The sequence below is a fragment of the Limulus polyphemus genome, unplaced genomic scaffold (genome assembly GCF_000517525.1).
Source record: "Limulus polyphemus unplaced genomic scaffold, Limulus_polyphemus-2.1.2 Scaffold432, whole genome shotgun sequence".
Classification (NCBI taxonomy): domain Eukaryota; kingdom Metazoa; phylum Arthropoda; class Merostomata; order Xiphosura; family Limulidae; genus Limulus; species Limulus polyphemus.
Genome location: NW_013666042.1, coordinates 388,378 through 396,253, shown reverse-complemented (window position 1 = coordinate 396,253; position 7,876 = coordinate 388,378). Strand labels below are relative to the sequence as shown.

General features: G+C 32.6%; 1 long non-coding RNA gene across 1 annotated transcript in view; it reads right to left on the bottom strand.

Annotated features, from left to right (window-relative positions):
- Nucleotides 1–1,190: 1,190 nt before the first annotated feature.
- The window catches only part of LOC106458233, a 12,391-nt gene continuing 5,705 nt past the window's right edge, over nt 1,191–7,876 (bottom strand). Inside the window, exons 2-3 of the long non-coding RNA XR_001290762.2 lie at nt 2,596–2,694; nt 1,191–1,608 (exon numbers count right to left, since the gene is read on the bottom strand). This is a non-coding gene — a long non-coding RNA (uncharacterized LOC106458233). The remainder of the gene's footprint in view (nt 1,609–2,595; nt 2,695–7,876) is intronic.

Below are 7,876 nucleotides of genomic sequence, written 5' to 3'. Positions count from 1 at the left end.
ACAATTACATTTTGACATTGTCTTGGGGTTTCATAAGCAGTGTGATGCCAACAAACATTTATCATATTTGGGAAGGTATTTAACATTAAAATGTGTGTTCAGATTGAGAATTAAAAATTTTAAAGATTGGGTTTCTTTTGTGTTTTATACCATTAAAAAACAAACTAAATATACAATGTTTTTGTCTTAAAGCATGTTATCAATGCCACTTTATGTATGTACATCATCATCTGGCTTCAAATCATATTAACAACACTTACTGAAGACAACTAATTCCAAAGTTGCTGTACTGCTGTAAAAATATGTGAAGAAAAGAGTGCATTTAAATGTTATGTTAAGTGAAAAAATAACATATAATAAATAAAGCAATACCAATTAGAAGGAAAATATTATGAAACATCTACAAGGTGATAATTTGTTCCCTGAAAAGACATGTCTAAATCAGTAAATTTAAATTGTGTTTTATACTGTTACCTATATTAATGCATTTAGTACTGCAACTTTTATACTTTGAAACACATTTACTCAAAACTTACTTAAAAATAAATAAATAGCACAAAATGAATATTTAGTTATCATGAGGCAACTACTAATACCGAGATCAAACTTTCAAGGTATATCTTTTGCATTCTCTCCGTCCATTCAGATGCCTACAGAAGTCATGAATCTTGTACTAATGTAAACATGTCCTTTTAACTAACTTGTATTCCAAAATTTTTCACCACATATTACACATAATATTAAACAGTTTGGTTTGTTTTGAATTTCATCTAAGCTACACAAGAGCTATCTGCACTAGCTGTTCCTAATTTAGCAGTGAAAGACTAGAGGGAAGTCAGCTTGCCACCACCACCATCAACTCTTGGGCTACTCTTTTGGCAATGAATAGTAAGATTAACTGTCACATTATAATGCCTCTACAGCTGAAATAGTGAGCATGTTTGGTGGGACAGGGATTCAAAACACAAGTCAAGCTCCCAAACCACTTGGCCATGAAGTATCAGACAGATAAAAAAATGTATACATTTGAAACAAAAAATTCAGTTACTTTCTGAAAAACAAGAAAAAAACAGTGACCTACAAAAGGCCCTCTTATAAGAAACTGTCTTAAGGAGAAATTTACAATCACTAAGGTCAAACAACAGCTAATATATGTTGAGGGAAGGTTTTGTGAATATAATACTCATTAATGATAGCAAATGTTAACAGGTTTATTGTATTTAATCACACTGAGAAAAAAAAATCAATACTATAATCTTCCATAATTTAATGTTCACACATGTATTTCTATTGTTCTTAATTGAGAGTTTTATACTTAAAACAGTTTTCTGCAATTTGCTCTCACAGAACTATGCTTAACATGATATCATCTAATAATAATAATTCAATCACTGGTTTATACTGTTGTGTAATTCAAAATTTGCCTGGGGTCAGATAAGTACAAAACTGTTTAACTAGTACTGAAGCAGAAAGTACGACTGGGAAAATAAATAACTGCAGTATATGACAAGTAACTTCAAAGTGAGACTGCTTAAAGTTTATGGTTTATTATATTAGCAAGCAGCTGGAGCTCTGATGGGTTCATTTCATCTGTCCTAACTTTTTCATCTGAAAATAAACAAACCCAAAATTTCTGAACATTTTTGCATATCACAACTTTGTCATTATATATCACTAAAATATTTCTAAAGTAGTCACATTTATGTATAAGTGAAGGAAAAGTGCAAATAAATTGAAATTATAGAAGAAAAAAATTGTAAACATCACTGTGAGAGAAGAAATATGTTTCAGCCACATACATTCAATCAGGCCTGATTTAATGTTTAACACCACAAATGTACCTGCTACAGGTGTGTGTAATTAATTTACATATGATTCAATGCCTGTGAAAATATTTCTTTGAGAGACAAGAGATTTTGCCCATATTGTTTGTTCAACTGCTAAAAAAAAACTTTGGAAAGATTGATAAGGATCTATGAAGTTTTAAAAATTCTGAACTAGGAAAATCTAGCACACGAAAACTATACCGAAACCAAAAAATAATCCATGTTTCAGTATTTTGCTTGTTATGAATCAATCTTTTAATATATTTATGTATTGTCATTTTACTAAATTTTCTAAAAAACTATTTTTGTGCCACTTCTGAAAAAATAAGATATTTAATGTAGATATTATGATTAATAAATATTACAGGTTTATAAAGATTATGCAAACAGCTGGGTTTTTAGTGTATTTTATCTTGCTTTCTGAATGTGTGTGAATCCCCCCCCACACACACACTTTTTTTACTATACTAAATAAAATTTTGTTCTATTTTTTGCATGTTTGTTTTTCAGAGTGGAAAAGGGAAAATGTATTTTTATGAAGGACATTTAGATTTTTTTAGCCTCTTGTCTCTCAGACAAGTTTCTTCAAATATACATCCCCTTCAACTAATACAACCACAAATAAACATTTACACATGTGTTTTATACATATCTCTCTTATTATCACATCACACCTAAATATATCTGCTACCAAAACAATGATAAAATTAAAAGACTATAGAGTCTATCTCCAGCAAGACATGCATGTATATGTTGCGTGCTTACTTACAGCATTTTGAAAGCATTCCTTTAATATTCTGAATTCTCTCTCACATTCATATTTCTGGATATTATCTTTTGAGCTTACACATAAGGCATAATTTGCTGCCTGAAAAAAAGAAAAAGTTATAGTATAAATTATTTGTATAGAATAACAAGTTATGATGTTAATAATACCTTTCTAGGGTTTGATCCCTTGACCATTGACACAATAGTGTGTGCACTAGATAAAAGTTCTTATAAGTTATGAGAAAATGAGTGAAACTAAATAATAATGTAATAATATGTCGACCACACTACATGGTGTCCAAGAATTTTGGAAACACCTTTGCTTTTGAAAAATCATCCTAGGAAAACCATTTAACACAGATACATGGTTTGTTGTATATGCAAGAATAAAGTTTGAAGTACTTCTCATAGCATGTGAACATGTGAGAGACAATCCAAAAATAAATGTCTGAGCAGCAACCACCCATAATACTGTCACTGGTCTGTTCTTCTTTGAAAAGGCAATTTTTTCAAGGTACACATACCTACATGTGGCAGTTTTATCTTGCCACAGTTAGTAATATTACAACCTAACACGTTATTCCAGTAAGACAGTGCCACTCCATGTTATTCCAAGTAAGGTTGAATTGTGTCAATGTCTCCAAGAAACCTTCACAAAGGTTACTCCTGCAATGTTTCAAATCACTTGAATTATAGTGATTGTACACCGTAGAAAAATTTATAAACATTATTATTTCACATGCAACAAACCACAAGTCTCTATGTTAAATATTTTTTTCAGTATGATTTAAGTGTTTCAAAAATTCCTTGACACCATGTATATCTTCTACATCCAATGTCAATTAGGCCTGTCATACAATACCAGGGATCAGATGGCTGGCTGGGAATAGAGCTACCATGACACAAGTCTCATGCGGATAACTCACACCCCGACTATTGAAATACTATATATAAACATAACACTTAAGGACAGCAAGTGGCCTCATGTTTCATTTAGGACATTCTATCCACTAAACTACAAAAAAGATATATATATATATATACGTATATCAGCTCCAATTCTCACCATTAAGTAGGTAAAAAGTTGATGCATGTGCAATAGCAATTGCCTTAAAAATCTTAAACAGCTCAATTATATCCCCTTTAACTCTTATTTTTTCAATAAAAAACAATTACAGGGTTTTTAACATGTTCTAGTATGGCAAACCTTTCCATCCTGAGTAAAATCCTAGTAGCCCTCTCCTGAATCTTTTCCAATATTTCTGGTTTCTTCCTAAGGTAAGGAGCCAAGATTACACACAATATTCCAAATGAAGTCTAACCAGCCAGTGGCTGTATAAAATGAAATTATAGCCTCTTTAGATATGTATTCTGTATTTCTGTAAACATAACCAAAAACTCTGTTTACCCCGCCACTAGCAACAGCACACTGCCAAGAAGTCTTAAGAGACTGATCAACCAGAATACCAAGATTCATTTATTGTATAACATTGTTACGGTTATTCCACCAAAATTATGTTTATTATTCAAATTATAACATCCCACATGCATTACTTGCATGAATTACAGTTAAAATCCATCTGCTATTTACTTGTCCAATTCACCAAATAATCTAAATCTATTTGTAAAGCAACAACATCCTCCTTACAGTTAGCAACAACCAAGACCTTAATATCATCAGCACATTTAAGTAATTTATTGAACATTCTTGAATGCCAAGTTTAGGGGTGGGAAGTACAGTAGTTGCCCCAAGGTCCCACAGGTAAGGGGGGACCTGCCCAATCCTGGGCCATTTTTTCTTCAGGGCCTCTGTTCAAGATAATTTAATAAGCTATTGTTCAGTGTCATTTTTTGTTCATTATTTTGAGGCTCAAAGTAAGCAGTGCCCCTTTCACCTTCACAATTAATTTTGACACTTCTCTGTTCACTAGGAACTCATTATGTAGTTTTGATTATTACAAGGACACTCAGTTCAAATATCTTCTTTCAGCTAGGTTATGTTAAATGTTATTTCCGTCTAACAAAGGTTATCCACTAAATGCCTCATGTTGCAATTCATAGGAACACATGAACCAACAAAATTGAATTCTGTTAAACATCAGTATGTTGATGCTAATTCTTACATAAAATTCACAAATTCTTTCAATAATAATAACCTCCGAGTGTGGTGAAGATGGGCCTCAAACAGCTTTATTGATCTGTTCCCTATCTACTGATATTCTGCTTTATTAGAAATTCAAATAGCATGCAATGAGACCCCTTTCATACTGGATCTTGCAAGTGGTCCCATGGGCATCGACTGTCCAGAACCATGAAAAGAGTACAGGACAATTTAATTCAGTGCCATGCTAAGTAGTCAAAATATCTAAAGTCAGAAAAATAGATACATTCCTGAAAACTTGAAAAGAAGAGGAAAGACAGTACTAGAGATATGCATTGCACATAGTAGTAGAGTGCCTGAAGTTTCTGAGCAAATGAGGTTTGGCTTTTGGAGGAGACAATGAGGACATTGGTAACTTTGAGTGTGTAAATTTTCTTGGAGCTATTGAATGTTTCACAAATTTTGACCAATTTATGGCAAAGCATCTCGAGACACAAGGTAATCCTGTCTTCCACAACCTATGAAGAGATTGTTATTTTGATGGGGGGGGGGGTTCTCAATGCAATTTCTGATGTAGTGACTTGTGTAAAGTACATTTCTATAATCATCGATTCATTGCTAAATATCTCCCACTGTGATCAGCTAGTCATCATATTGCACTATATTAGTCATCATGTGGACATACAAGCAATCAATGGCTGATGTAGCATTGTGGAAGTTCAGAAATACTGGCATAGATAGATCTACAAGATGCATGTGAACAGTTGTATGACAATGCTTCCAATATGTCCAGGAAGTATATCAGCTTGAAAAACAAAAAGTACATAGACTATGTTCCTTGCACAGCACATTCTTTGAACTTGGTAGGAGTCAATGCAGTAGAAAGATGTCAGTGTGCTTCTGACTTTTTTCACCTTTTTTTAGCTTCTGTACAATTTCTACATTTCTTTTACACACTAATGGGAGAAGATTTGTTCAGGTCTAACAAGTAGAAAAGATAGGCCTGTTATATTGCGGAGTCTTAATAAGATGTGATGGCCTGCAAAAGCAATTTTGCTGAAAGTGCTATATGAAAAATACAATGAGATCTATTTTAGACTTAAGAAGATGTGCAAAGACAGTGAGGAGAGCTGCAATACTTGCCATGAAGCAAAGACCCTGTTGAAGAAAATGGAATCACTTGATACTACTTTCATGACTGTTTTGTGGCATACAGTCCTGAAAAGATTTGATGCAATGGGATCTGTCAGTTGATGAAGTCTAGAGCAGAGCACATTAACACTCTTTGTAAGGACTTCCAGGTGAATGAAGATAGAGCTAGAAACTTGTCAGATGCACTAGAGCAGTACATGAGCGAAAGTTCAAGAAAACAAGCCGTTAACTGTCAGCTGACAAAACTGAAGTACCATTGACATTAGTATAGAAATTTTGGGTTGAGTGTTTCACCTCAGTCATTGGCAAGCTAGTTGCATGTTTCAATGATTGTCTTTCAGGTTTCCTCACCAGCTTCAAGAATATATATATGCCTGTTCCCAACATTTCAGTGGCAGCAGAGAGCCTGTGCACAGCTTACCTGATCAATTTAGGTGTTTCTTGTACAGAAGAGATGGTGCACTTCTTTAAGTTCATAGAAAGTGATGTTACCCTGTTGGCAGAAAAATGCCTACAAGTGATCCAACACAAATAATTTGAATCTGTCTTTCCTAACATAGATGTAGCATTTCAGATTTATCAAGAGTCCACCGCCAATTACTATATGTAGTGCAGAAAGGGTGTTTTCATAAATTGCTAGAGTGAAAAATGAATTTTGGTCTTTGATGCAAAATTGTAATCTCAACATGCTCTGCTTAATGAAAATCTAACCATGTTTTCATGCATAAATTTTGATGCCATCATTTCAGATTTAATTACTGTAAAGGCATGGAAAAAGACATTGTAAAGATATAGTTTTAATGTTTCATAGCTCAAGCAGAGTAAGCAGCGATGAATGATCAGTTTTGTGCTGAACCCTTCAATTGGAACATGTTTCACTACAGACTGATTTTCTTTCTGATTAAGATTTTCCTACAAGACACAATGTTTGTTAGATTCTGAATATATGCCTTTTTGTGAAACAATGAAATAAAAATACATTGTTACCTTCTAGCCTTTCCAATAAAAACACAGTACAAAATCCTTAAAATAAATCAAATCCTGTTTATGCTACGGATACCTACAGTGAATAAATCATACTAATATTACAAGTTTTGAATGTTTAAATGCTCTATCTTAGGATTAAGTAATTTAAATTCACATGATTAGCTATGAACCCTGTGGAACAGAAAATAAGTTTTGGGATGATGAAGAAGAGCCCCCCCCCCCAAAAAAATAAGTGCCAGGGCTCCCGAGACCCTAAATCTGGTTTTGCCATTCTTTCCCCTATGTCACTGATGTAAAACAAAACAAGCAACAGTCCTACTGCTGAGGTCTGATGCGCTCTACTTGCTCTACATTAATCCAGTTTAACTGAACTTCATTTATACACAAGTTTAAGAGAAAGCTTGCTAACTATATAATGATAAGGGCTGGCTTTAAGATTTTCTTTTTTGCATTTATTTATTTAATCCCTTCTCATCAAGTTGACATAGTTTGTATCACTTTGACTGGGAAAGGACAGTTATACAAAAATAAATGGTAACCCTGAGCATTCCTCACAAAACCTTGTAAGATTTCTGTTAAAGTTTATAAGTATTTTGTACAAAAAGAATGACATTATCTTAATTACATCTTTCTAATAAAAATTTTATTTATCTATAGTAATTATCTGCACTCAAACTGTTAAAATAATTCTAGTGCAAGGTGATTTTCATTTTAAGTATAAAAATTCTTTTCTTTGTCTTATAGTTTTTCATTTATATAACCAATAGAATTTCCTAAATGAATATCAAAGTTTCATTTCCTCTACCATATCACTAACTTTACCTATTATCATCAACATACAATCCAATGAAATAATTATAATTAGGAAATAAATAAAAAAATACATACCTTTTAATTTTTTGTAGAATATTTTTAAAGATTTTTCTTTTGTTAATTTTTTTATTTCAAGTCTATTCCTTTTCACTTATAGTTAATTTTTAATGTTTTATTTTCCTTTCTTGTCCTTTACCACTTACTATTCATCTCAACACAAGTCAATAGT